Raw genomic sequence first — 14,523 nt, 5'->3', positions numbered from 1 at the left:
GCTAATATAATGATATATTAAACTTAGTAGTTCTTCATAAACTCAAGTATGCATTTAATTAGATTAAATACACAAAATTCAAGTAAGTTCTGTTAAATAACTTAACGGGCAGTTAACGAACCTTAACGGAAATAGCAGGGTTGTTACAATATTAAATGATGCCAAGAAGGCATGTGTATTGGCTATCCAGAGCTTCCGAGTCCCCCAACATTCGTATCCGGAGCCCATGCTTATAATGGGGGGAGTGAGCCATCAATGGTCGGATCAAAGCTTCAGGCTCATCATTCGTTTCAATGGAGATGGTGGGGACTAATCATATCCAATTTTTATGTTTCCTTATTGTATTTATGTTAATTGTATATGTTGTTTTTAACAGTGATGGAGTTCAACAATGATATGGCTTTTGGAGACTTGAACCTATTGGAGTATGATAAGATCGCTTTCAATCTAGAAGCTGAATTGGAAGTTGTTTCACAGGACCTGGAACACAATACCGGTGATGGTTCCAAGCTGAATCTTCTACAGCCGACTGTTCTTGAGGATCAGTCGACCGCGAAGGGGATAATCAAAGAGCTCCCCCAATTGAGATCTAAGAGAGGTAAAGGTATTGTCACGATTTATGTTCACATTGGTCTATCATGATAGACATTTCATAAGGACATTTTGTATTATATTTTTATAGCTCCAGTGAGCTCTTCTGCCGGTAACAGAGCGGGGGCGTTACTGAAGACGGTTGTGGTTGGGGATGAGGAGGAATGTGGTCGGTACATGTTTACTTTGGATCAGTTTAATGATGTTACGTTTGACATGCCCATTGGTGATGATCTTATCTGGGATTTCTCTCAGCTTGAATTTAATTATGATGGCTGTAAGGATGCTTTGGAAAAAGGATCCTCTTCTGCAGTTTTGCAGGCTGTTGCCCCGGGATAAGGCGAAGGTTGCACGTGCTCGAGCTTTTGTGGTGTTAAACGCCTTTGTTTTGGATAGTTTTACCTTGGAAAATGATACGGACATATCCCAAAAGGTTGTTGTTGAGGTCCTTCAAAAGAAGCTGAAGGATGCTGAGGATTTAGTGGAGGATCTCTGCAGTCGGTAGGCGGAGAAGTTTTCGGAAAAAGACAAGGAGATAGCCTATGCTGCTTTGCTTAAGGATGCTGCTATGGTGGAGTGAAAATGTCTGCAAACTGCCTTGCCCTCTATATTGATGAAAGGTATCAATTTTGGCACCGTGAAGGGGCCGTTTGATACTTATTTGAAGAGTTTTGCCTCGGTGTTTCTTCAAGCGATACGATTAATGCAGAAGCACCATCTTGGGGGTGAGGTTGCCCTTCATTCGGATATTGCCGAGAAAGTGGACTCGGATGCCATCCTCGAGTTTAAGGCGGCAGAGCAGGCTCTGGCGGAGATCAAGTTTTCAGGTTTTTAGGAGTTGTGTGCCTCAGATGATGTAACCGTGCAACAGTTGTTAGTTTATAAATTTGAATGAATTTTAAATAAAATGCAACATAATTTGTAATTGGTAGTGATGACAAGTTGTTTGGTAATGAAACTACATATTTGACCGTATATGCTTTTGTTATGGGTACACCGTAATGATTGTTGCCTTTGTTTGAACTAGTTCGTGTCTTCATATGTAGGTCTAGAGTACATTTGTATTAACTTTGGCGTGTACACTGTGGAGTCACATGTGTTTATGCCATCTATTCTTTGGTCGTTTATTAGTATAAACTTGTACCAATGGGGCTAGACACTCACCTCTTATGGGGGTACAAGTAACTCGTATGAAACTTATTGGATGTCTGAGTCCGTCTGCCACTAGACGGTTACTTTATTGTGAACACTTGTTGTTAATAACAATATAAGTTATTGTTAACGGAGAAATATTTAATTCATATGTTAAAGTAAATACAGACTTTCTAATTGAAAAAGAAAAACATAGATATCAAGGTTTCCTAGTTTAAATGATCAGTTTCAACCAGGATACCCGTCTAAACATCAGTGTGACTTCTAGCCACTTTTGTGCCCTTTTGCCGGCTTATTGTCCCGATTATATCTCTCACGACTGTCTGGCTTGGAAATTTTTGGTGTCCAAAATAAATAGTCATCTACTGCTTGTGTAGCTATCATGAACTGTTCTTCCCATTTTGATTGATGACCATTGCTTCCATTGTTTTGGCCTGTCATGTGGTTGTATCGAGTTTTCTCCCGAGAGGAGTGTGTTTGTGGTGCTAGGTAGGTTAACCTTTTAAGGAGGATCACACGTTCTTCTTCCAGGAACTGTTGCTTTCTGCCTGCTCCAACTTAGTGCTCTCCATGCTTGGTCACCGTTCTCGGGAAGGACATCCAGGTGGATTTGACCGTTGCCACACCTTGTCGGGTTGGGAATTTTAGTAAACTAGGAGTGGTGGAGGTTATTGCAACAAAATTCGAAAAAGAATTTCTTCCCTGGAAAACATTCGTGGTTGTAACTGATTGGACAACATAAAATTCAATGATTTCACTTTGGAGGTAGGGGTGGACGCCCATCTTGACTGTTGCCTTGAGCTTGCCAACAGGTTTCTTGGTTGATCTCGTGAATCCAAAGATGATATTTGATTGCCTTATCTTTCTTCCGACACACTTTAGGATTTGGGAAAGATAATGAGCGTAAAGGATATCAACCTCGCTTCCTGTTGAAGGGACCCGTTCATATACATTATAAACGATTCACAATAGTTGCTTACATCGCGAGGTATTTGACCTCTATATGATACATTTTACAAACATTGCATTCATTTTTAAAAGACAAACTTTCTTTACATCGAAAGTTGACGGTATGCATACCATTTCATAATACATCCAACTATAATTGACTTAATGATAATCTTGATGAACTCAATTACTCGAATGTAACGTCTTTTGAAATATTCCATGAATGACTCCAAGTAATATCTTTAATATGAGCTAATGCACAGCGGAAGATTTCTTTAATACCTGAGAATAAACATGCTTTAAAGTGTCACCCAAAAGGTTGGTGAGTTCATTAGTTTACCATAAGCAATCAATTCCAATTATATAATAGACCACAAGATACTCATATTTAGAAAACAATCTGTGCAGGTCTACTCCTGCTATAAAATCATTCATATGAAGAACACCGGAACCTTTTAAAACAAACTTTACAACGGTAGCTAATGCGTAGTGCAATGCAAAATCATCTCACCGAGGGTAGCTAAAAAGGTAGCTAATGCGTAGTGCAATGACAAAATCATCTCACCGTTACTAACTACTAAATCGAACCATTTTGGTAGCTAATGCGTAGTGCAATGACAAAATCATCTCACCGATGGTCGATAATACAATCTTTATAGAAATTGAATAATAATTCTACAATGATAGCTAGTGCATAGTGCAATGCAAAATCATCTCACCGAGGGTAGTTAAAACGGTAGTTAATGCGTAGTGCAATGACAAAATCATCTCACCATTACTAACTACTAAATCGAACCATTTTGGTAGCTAATGCGTAGTACAATTACAAAATCATCTCACCGATGGTCGATAATACAATCTTATAGAAATCGAACCTCTGAATCCATATAATTCTATCATAGAATGTAGTTCAAGTATTTGTGTCTATTTTGTCAAACATTTATAAAAGAAGTTCATGTATTCTCAGTTCAAAAATATAGATTTCAAAGGCATTTAGTAAAGCAGTTGTAAAAACAGCGCATGTATTCTCAGTCCCAAAATGTAAAGAGTAAAAGGGAGCAAATGAAACTCACGATACGATATTTTGTAGTAAAAATATTCATACGACGGAACTGAACAATGCAGGGTTGGCCTCGGATTCACGAACCTATATCATTTATATATATATATATATATATATATATATATATATATATATATATATATATATATATATATATATATATATATATATATATATATATATATATATATTAACACATATAATTGTAATCAAACAAATTTTTATATATATTTATTAGTGATGTCATTTTATATTAATAACTTGTATGTTTCATAAATGTATTCATTTTATGTACTTTAAATAAATAAAAATATAGTTATATTATAAGTATTAAGTATAGCTTTATATAGCTAATAGTTACTTGATAAAATAATACTAATGTTAAAAAAAAAAATAATAATAATAATAATAATAATAATAATAATAATAATAATGATAATAATAATAATAATAATAATAATAATAATAATAATAATAATAAAAATAGTAATGATAATAATAATACTAATAATAATAATAATAACTATGATAATAAGGACTTTACTACTAATGATGATAATAATAATAATGATGATGATAATAATAATAATAATAATAATAATAATAATAATAATAATAATAATAATAATAAGAGTAATAATAATAATAATAATAATAATAATAATAATAATAATAATAATAATAATAATAATAATAATAATAATAATAATAATAATAATAATAATAATAATAATAATATTAATAATAATAATAATAATAATAATAATAATAATAATAATAATAATAATAATAATAATAATAATAATAATAATAATAATAATAATAATAATAATAATAATAATAAAGGGTTACAACCTTTGAAGAAAAGCTCAAAAAAATACGCCACTGCCGGGACTCGAACTCGTGACCTCTCGCTTATCAATTTCCTTCTAAACCGCTACAACAATCGTCACTTTCTTGAATTAATACCCTCTAATAATTATTTTAATCCAAAATTTCATGTTGTCTTCAAGACAGAACCCATATTACATATTATTAACAGTTTCAGCCCAAATGTAATCTAGTTGGGTCTCGGCCCAATTGAAATAGAATTTCGGCCCGACATGTAAATAATTGAAACCCAATTGTAGCCCATATCCATATTTGATTTCGTGTATATATGTCATATACGTAGAAGCTCACTAGGGTTTCCTGGTTCCCTTTTCTTAACGCACAGAGAAAAAAAAATCAAACGCATGGTTTCTGATTGTAGCAGCCCGTCAGGTTTCGGTTTATCATCATATTCGTATAATCATACGTATAATCATATTCTTAACTAATATCATTTTAATCTAATCTAAACACCATCATTATTGTTATTGTATCACGATCATCAGCCTCGTTTTACCTCGTATATCATCGTCTTATCATCACACGAACATCTCTTTCATCGTAAAACAGAAATAGAAGTAAAAACAGAAAACGAGTAATCACCTATCAAATTACTGTTCATCGTCTTCTCCGATTGTCATCATAAACAGAAGCCAACCGAAGCTGTAGCAGGTAGCAGTAAGTGGTGGCTGTTTCGTGATGGTGTTGGCTTTCGACTGGAACAGAAACAAATACAGTAGCAGCTACAATAAAAATTTTTTGGGTGTTCGAATAGAAGTAGATAGCTTAGTGATGATGCTTTGATGGTGTTTGAAGCGATTGAGTCAGGTTGTTTCCAGTCGAAGAACATAGCAATAGCAGCGAAAAGAAAAGAAAGAAAGAGAGAAAAAAATAGAAAAAAAAAATAGAATGATGGTGGTGATGATTCTCGGACTAGAGCTGGGGAAAGAAGAGAGGAGAGAGAGAGAGAAGTGAGAGAGGGAGATGGGTTATGTTAGTTGTTTCTGGTATCTCGTGACTTAAACAAAAACTTGCAGCAATTATTGCAGGTCACGGTGGTGGTTGCAAAAGAAGGAAACGAGCAAAGGTGGCGGTGGTATGAGGAAGAAAAGGAGAGTGGTGGTAACCGATGGTTAAAGTAACTGTTGTGGGTCGTTAATCAAAACAGAAACAGAAAACATATGTATCGAGCAAGTGGGTTTTGATCATAAAAGGTGGTGTTTTATGGAGGTGGAGGATGGTGACTCTTGGTGTTGTTCAATGGAGATGGTGGTGGTTTTAGAGTGATGGTAGCCGAAGATGGTGTTTGATATGATGAAAGTGATGGCGGTTCACGGTGGTTCAAGTGGTGGTGGTTGTCAATGATTTGTGTTTGAGTACGTACCATATTGTGTGCATATATATATATATATATATATATATATATATATATATATATATATATATATATATATATATATATATATATATATATATATATATATATATATATATATATATATATATATATATATATATATATATATATATATATATATATGCACAATATTTCCATAAAGTCAGAGATGAATATATTATATATATAATATGATTGTGATTAAATGAATCAAAAGAAACAGTGACCAGAACAATATAGCAGCCTTTGAATTTGGATGTTTCTACCGACAGTTTTGACGGACTGTATATCGTGCGAAATCAGTGGCGGATAAAAGTGTTCAGAAAATCTCATATTTTTAAATTAACTATATTTATTTATATTGGTCATTATGGTATAAAATTCGATCCTTAATTTGTTAAATAAAAATTACATCAACTGTCCCTCTCATTTCTGGGTAAAATATAAAAAGTGTTAAAACTTAACAAATAGTTCCTAAATACATTTTTAATAAGCCTAAAATTTATAGAACTCATTTTCGTATCACCGTTTATTTTAAAATTACATAAGTTTGAATTTAACTTGCTTAATATCAATTGAAATGTCAAACGAGTATTACAATCATTTAATATTTATTTTTAATATACTTTATTTATATATAGAGATATATTTTAAATAATAATTATTATAATATCATAATTTTTAATAACAACAACAAATAATACTTCAAATTATATTTTGAATTATTATTTATATATATACATACACACATATCTATTTACAATTAATTGTTCGTGAATCGTCGAGAGCAGTCGAAAGGTCAATTGAATATATGAACATCGTTTCAAAAATTTTCTAGACTCAACATTACAGACTTTGCTTATCGTGTCGATTTCATATTAAGATCAAGTTTAAATTTGGTCAGAAATTTCCGGGTCATCACAGTACCTACCCGTTAAAGAAATTTCGTCCCAAAATTTGATTGGGATGATCATGGCTGACAATAAGTATGTTTTCATGACTCATATGAGTTGGAAATTAGAGTTTTATCATCATTGAGTGATATGGAATAGACAATTTACTTATGTGAAGAGTACGAGTGGAGCTATCACAAAAGAGTGAAATGAGTAAAGTAAAGTTTCGTCATATCTGTTGTCGTAGACATGGTTGATTTTCGGAATTCAAGGGATTTAGATAAAATCTTTGTAATAAGATTTGATTCTTCGGAAATTAAGGAAATTAGGATCCTCTTTGATTAAATGCAATGATCTGTCTCGATTGCTTTGTCTGATATTTCACTATAAATCCACCCTCTTCGTTTCCTTTATATTTTGGAGTTCCATCCCTTTTGTTTTATCTTCCCGACTTTAAGTCGGGCGAATATTGGTCCAGAATTCGTAGGTATGAAGTTTCGAATGAACATGATTAACGTTCTAAGAGAAATATTGTAATAGCACGATCTTGATTGATTACATTACCAGAATTTAAGAGAAAAGATAGAACTATCAGGAAGATATGTTCTTGATATGTTTGAAGATTAGATAGAATGTAAGAGTCGTGTAACATGGCACATGATAACGGTAGAGTCTATGAATCATCACGTTCTATTAGAAACTCAGCATGACTTACTGTAATATAATCACGTTGATCAAGTGTCATTATATTATACTAATTCATGCTTCAGTTCCCAACATTACTTCAAAAACATTCATATTTTAAGTTCGAATTCTTCATTATTTAGAAACTAAAACAGTTTCCTTTCTGATGTAACATTGATATCGCGAAGCGATGAACGATTTCAGATAAGAATAGTTATGAAAATATCTTCAGAAATATCGAGAATATTTATAATGAAAGATATGATGATATCTTAGAATTTCTAATATTGAAGGATGATGAAGAATATTGTACGCAAGAGTTTAGAGTCAGGAGCAAGGTATTCGATAATGACTTCAGCAGACACTGAATCATTTGGATTCTTTGAAGGCAGGTTTAGTCTTTGTGATTTGTCTACAGCCGCCTTCATAGTTTGCTCAATCCGTTTTCCAGTTCCAAACCTTCTTTTTTCTGAGCTTTTCCAACACATTATTTTTTATCATCAAACTTTTGGCTGTTAAGGTCGTTTACATTTTTTTCTGCTTCATTCAGCTTTTTCAACATTCTGAGTATTGATTCGTAGACTAGGTGCTTTTCAGAATTTCAGAATGGAAGATAATAATTCTAAGAGATAAATGTTATATGTATGCATATAGCTGTTGATGTAGAAACGCTGCGAGATTCGAAATAGTGATTGATGATTTCCGGTATTTGGTATGGAAATTATTGTTGCAAAATGTGGATGAGCACATGATAGGGTTTTGATGAACAAATATAATGGTTTTTCGGAGAGACTTAAGCCAATGAGTAATGAAGTTGCTGGAAAGTTTACTGCTAATGTGGTGGAATATAAGAGGTTCCCTGATAACGATGACGAAAAACAAACTTATATATCAAGGTTATAATAAGGCTAATTCGAATGAAAGTTGAAGTTGATTTGCTGGAGCTGTGACAAAATTGGCTAATTTGGAGAGGGATTGTAAAGTTATTTTTGGTAATAACAACGCCAAAGAAGTTAGCACAGATACGTGTTAAACGTTTACTCAGTTTCCGAGTGTTTTGTGGTTCATAACTATATGTATCAATCTTTTCTTCCGTAGATGAAGTGCTGTTGGTTTATCCACTCGATTGAAGTCTTTTCAAGAATCATGAAAGGTTTGAACGCGGATTGTAATCGTCAAGATACAAATGAGGTTTAATATGAAATCAAGTGGCAAACTTGAAGAAATGTTTAGTTTCATATGTTATAATCAATATTTTAATTTATTTTAATTGTCCAATGTTAGTAGTCCACAGTTAGTAGTTCAATAATTCATATATAGTTTAATATATAATATTCGAATTAATTAATACATATCGTGACCCATTGTATACATGTCTCAGACTCTATCACAACTCAAAGTATATATATTATTGTAGAATCAACCCCATCCCTGTATAACTAACTCAAGCATTACTGCATATAAGGTGTCTATGGTTATTCCAAATAATATATATAGATGCGTCGATATGATATGTCAAAACCTTGTATACGTGTCCCGATATTTAAAGTGCGTAAAATAAATAACAGAAATTAAATGACGATAAATAAAATTGCGAAAATTAAAATTGCGACAAATAAATTGCGATAATTAAAATTACGATAATGTAATAGGGAATTAACAGTTAGCTAGGAACAGTTCGCTAGGATTTTGTTAGCGTGGATTCTTAACAAAATTTCTCATATTTAATTTGTCTGTTTCTAACAAATTTTATTTTGTCAAATGTTTTCTTCATTATGCCAGTTGTTGGATTCTGATAAGTCAAAATCCAAATATGATATTGAATGAAAATGATTATTATGTTGTGAACGGATTCGTATATCTGTGGATGTTAGTAGGATAGTAAATAACTATTGAATAAGATTCGAAGAATGTACATTGTAACTTGTTAATGTGAAATCTAAATATTCCTCAGGTATTACCTACTCGTTAAAATATTTTCACCATTAACAGTTTGTACAAAAGAATTTTTAATTACAATCTTTATGAAAATATACTTCCATATATATTTTCTTCAGTTGTAATCATGGATTTAATGAGTTAATATAATATTAATCTTATTTGATTTACCGTTAGAACTAGAATACATAATCTCTAAAACATCAGAGATTACATAATCGCCATGAAGAATGAAGATAATTGATGTAGAACGATACGTAGAATGATGATTATACTCGAGGTACAGAATGAGATGTTGAGGCATGGATTTTTGATGATACTGGTGCTGTTACTGATGGTACTGTTGGTACCGGTGATGTTGCTGAAGCTGGTAAATTTTGCACCATATTCTCCAAATTTATTTCTCGAGCTCGAAGTTCGTTGACTTCTTCTATTATTCCGGGGTGATTGTCGGTCGGACGAGCGAATGAATAAGGTTTTGAATTTTAGATAGAATATAATCGTGGCGAGATATTTGGAAAATGAGTTTGAAAATGGTGTCTCGAATAGGTTCGCCGGTAAGTGCTTCAAGTTCTTCACCAAGAGTGCACGTTGGTGGGTGGAAAGGATCGCCTTCTTCTCGTCTCCATCGGTTAAGTCGACTACGAACCCATCCCCAATTCATTCAGAATTGAAGATGACTAGTTGGTTGATTCATTTCATTTACACTGCTTTCGGAGCTTAGATGAATATGCATGTCGGAATAGCTGTCGGAATAACTATCGGAATAGCTATCGAAATCTGAGGGACTCGAACTGGTTGAGGGATTCATCTCGTACGATCAGATGAAGGATTTTCAATAAGAAATAGATTATAGGATGTAGATTAGTACCCTGCAATACATAATTTACATATGCATATATAATACTAAAATCCTATAAGTTACGGAGAAATCTACGGAATATGTCAAGCAAAGCTTACAGTAACAGATACGCTAAGATATGAAGTTTGTATGTACACTATTCATGCAATCAATGCAGCAAGGTGTGTCTAGACTAAGAATGATAAGCAGGTAATTTCCTAAGGATGATAAGCAGGTAATTTTTGGCTAGAAATGATAAGCAAAACTTTTGACATGCAGACACGGTCGAAGTCCAGACTCACTAATGCATCTTAACAACTATCAGTTAGACACACTAATACAAGACCTGGTTTTCTAAGACCACCGCTCTAATACCAACTATAAATACAGTGGGGACAAGCACCGTTCCACCCAGTGCCTTAACTATCCGGCGACCACTGAGTGTACCTTAGATACTGATTTTAGGGCCTGCCTCTCGGCAACTGCCAACCCTCGTAAGGGATCGCAAGGAGTAAGAGCCAATGCTTCGCCACAGGTCACACTGTGAGAACCTCCTTTACGACTAACCCACACCAGTGGCGTTAAACCAGCTCTGATACCAACTGAAGGGACTCGTTCATATACATTATAAACGATTCACAATAGTTGATTACATCGCGAGGTATTTGACCTCTATATGATACATTTTACAAACATTGCATTGGTTTTTAAAAGGCAAACTTTCTTTACATCGAAAGTTGACGGTATGCATACCATTTCATAATACATCTAACTATAATTGACTTAATGATAATCTTGATGAACTCAATGACTCGAATGCAACGTCTTTCAAAATATGCCATGAATGACTACAAGTAATATCCTTAATATGATCTAATGCACAGCGGAAGATTTCTTTAATACCTGAGAATAAACATGCTTTAAAGTGTCAACCAAAAGATTTGTGAGTTCATTAGTTTATCATAAACAATCATTTCCAATTATATAATAGACCACAAGATACTCTTATTTAGAAAACAATCTGTGCAGGTCTACTCCCGCTATAAAATCATTCATATGAAGAACACCGGAACCTTTCAAAACAAACTTTACAACGGTAGCTAATGCGTAGTGCAATACAAAATCATCTCACCTAGGGTAGCTAAAATGGTAGCTAATACGTAGTGCAATGACAAAATCATCTCACCGTTACTAACTACTAAATCGAACCATTTCGGTAGCTAATGCGTAGTGTGATGCCCCGTACAAAACCATCGTGTACGAATCATCAACAACAGGATCATTACAAGGTTAAGTACTATATGCGATTTCAAAAAGAGTTTGCATTCATAAATAACGTGATGTCTAAACCAACATCGAATGTTTTACAATTCAAAAGCATGCTTCACTAAGTAGAAGCAAATAATAAGTGTATGTGACCACAACGGTCGTTACAAGTCATAGTTCAAAAGTACTAATGTTTGAATGCAAAAATAAAGTAGTTCATGCGATAGCAACTCTAAGCAGCGGGTGTCTACAGCACGACTAGTACACAGCGGAAACTAACCTAAAGCACCTGAGAAAAACATGCTTGAAAATGTCAACACAAAGGTTGGTGAGCTATAGTTTAAGTATAACAGTATGTAAGGTAGGCCACGAGATTTCAGTGCTACAAAGAGCGTTCAAAACAGTATGATAAAGTATATGTTAACCGTGGGCACTTGGTAACTAACTTAACGTTTATACCCCCTGAAAGTACACTTGGAAAGTGCGTATGTATACGAAGTATTAAACACTCGTTAAATGCTAGCGCAACTAGCCCGAGTGGGGATGTCAAACCCTATGGATCCATATCTAAGATTCGCGTTCACGGTTCAAAAACCAATGATTAAACGTTACCGAGCTAAAGGGAATGTTTATGCCGTTGTATAACCCACACATATATAAGTTTAAGTACTCGTGCCTAGTATGTAAAACATAAAATCCGCATGTATTCTCAGTTCCCAAAATAAGTTAAAGTAAAAAGGGAATGCTATAACTCACAATGATAATGTAGTCGTAAAGTCGGTTCGGAAAAGGTGTGCAAGTAAACGGTCCGAAAGTTCTCAACCTAAGTCAAATAGTACTAAGTCAGTAAATCATCTTAATAGGTTTAAAAGTATGTAAATAAGGTCTTAAGGGTCATCATCATTCATCATCAAACAAAAAGGCGTAAAGTAAGTTTCGTTTATGAAAGTAGTTTACAACAAAGGCTGATTTCCGTCAGTCACCACGGCCTCTACCCTTACTGAATTAAGGTGAGACCAGTGGCCATGGCTCCGTCTATGAGTCCTTTAGTTGTGGTAAAATTTACAGAAGCAAACTCGTCTTGGTTTGACCGTGGCGACGATCTAAGTGCGAGTAGGTCAGAAATTTCTGCACAACGTTAAAGGACATAGTGACGATCGGAGAGCCATAAATCCTAAACCGTAACTCGGATTAAGACGAGTCCTATATGAAAAGTTATCTACTCGAAAAGATATATTTGAAAATCATGGTTAGAACAGCCCAGGTCTAATGTTCTGTTACAGAAACAGCAGGTCAGTAGGTTTTGGACAGAAACAGTAAGTTTAGGTGAGTTCCGGTGGTCTTGGTGCTTGATGTTCATCATGGTTCTCGTCCTTGATGCATATAGCTTCAAGTGTACAACTCATTGATGTGTCTACTTCATCTTGACCAAGATTTGACCATCATAACCCAAGTGCAAGTCTAAGACATGAAGCACAACTCACTTAAGAGTTGTATGAAGTTTGATGAACCAAAGTTACATCAAATTCTTAGTTCTAACACATACATGAACTTTAAAGCTAATAACAAGTTACAAAATTGAAAGTAAACTAACTAATCAAGATCTTAAGATGTAGAACATAGTTCTTAGTTAGATCTTGAAGATACAAGACCCAAAAGTCTAGATCAAGCATAAGTATACAAAGTTATTTTTAAAGAAAACTTATTTGTGTGTTCTTGAACTTTCAAAGTTAACCTTTAGTTCAAGATTAATGAGATCAAGGTTAACTAGTAACACTTGACCAATAATAACCAACAAACATAAAATTAAAGTGCAAGTAACTAAATAAACTAAGTAAACAAGAAAAAGGTTCATGGTTTGTTCATACTTTTAAAGATTCAACCAAGGTTTGATCTTTAAGTAAAGTAAACTTTAAGTTTACTTCAAGAACTACAAGTATGAGTTACAACACAAGAACTTACAAACTTTTGAAACAATAAAAGTAGAATCATAAACTAGTGAGTTTATGTTCTTATGTTCTTGATAAATACAAGATATTATGAAGAATCAAACTAGTAAGTTTGATCTTGTAACTAGTAAAGAACAACTAACAATTATAACAACAACAAGTAATCAAACAACAACAAATGATGATGATGATATAGGTAGCATATGCTACGGTTTTACAAGAGAAAAGAAAGGAAGAAAAGCTTCATGTTCTTACAAGTATGTAGAAAGAATTGAGAGAGAAATGAAGCAAGTATGTGTGTGTGTTTTTGAGAGAGAAATGCAAATGAATGAAGTGATGAATAATGAAATCAAAACTCCCCATATGGTGCCCTCAACCTCACAGTTTTGCTGCAGCAAAATGGAAGGAGAAGTTTGTTTGTTGGATACTTGGATAAAAAGCTTACAAAAGATGGATATTAAGGGTGCATGCATGGGGAAGGTGTGCAACTAGATTCCAAGTCTTTTTTTAACTAACTAGTTCATGATCTAATTGATACTTACAAGTGAAAGAGTGGCTAGTTAGTCCACTTAAAATGTAGGGTGGGCTTATAAGCCCAAAACCATGAGTCCATTAACATTAAACAAAGCCCAAGTTCAATAAATCACAAGTTAAACCAATTAAAGCCCAAGTAACTAACTAATAGTCTTAGTTAATTAAAATGATTAATAAACTTAATCATGAATGCAAATAATATCTAAAAATATTATTCGTGAAAATTCCGGGTGTCACAAAGACATTTCGGGCAATTAAAGTCAAGTACGTTAAGTCATGGCAACGTGTAAATGTAGTAACATACATTTGTTTAATCACACATATTAATAATAACAATTATTAATAAATAAACGTTGGAAATTCCAGGGTCGTTACATTACCCACCTGTTAAAGAAAAT

This window comes from Rutidosis leptorrhynchoides, chromosome 5 (genome assembly GCF_046630445.1).
Source record: "Rutidosis leptorrhynchoides isolate AG116_Rl617_1_P2 chromosome 5, CSIRO_AGI_Rlap_v1, whole genome shotgun sequence".
NCBI lineage: Eukaryota > Viridiplantae > Streptophyta > Magnoliopsida > Asterales > Asteraceae > Rutidosis > Rutidosis leptorrhynchoides.
This window is presented reverse-complemented; position numbering follows the sequence as displayed.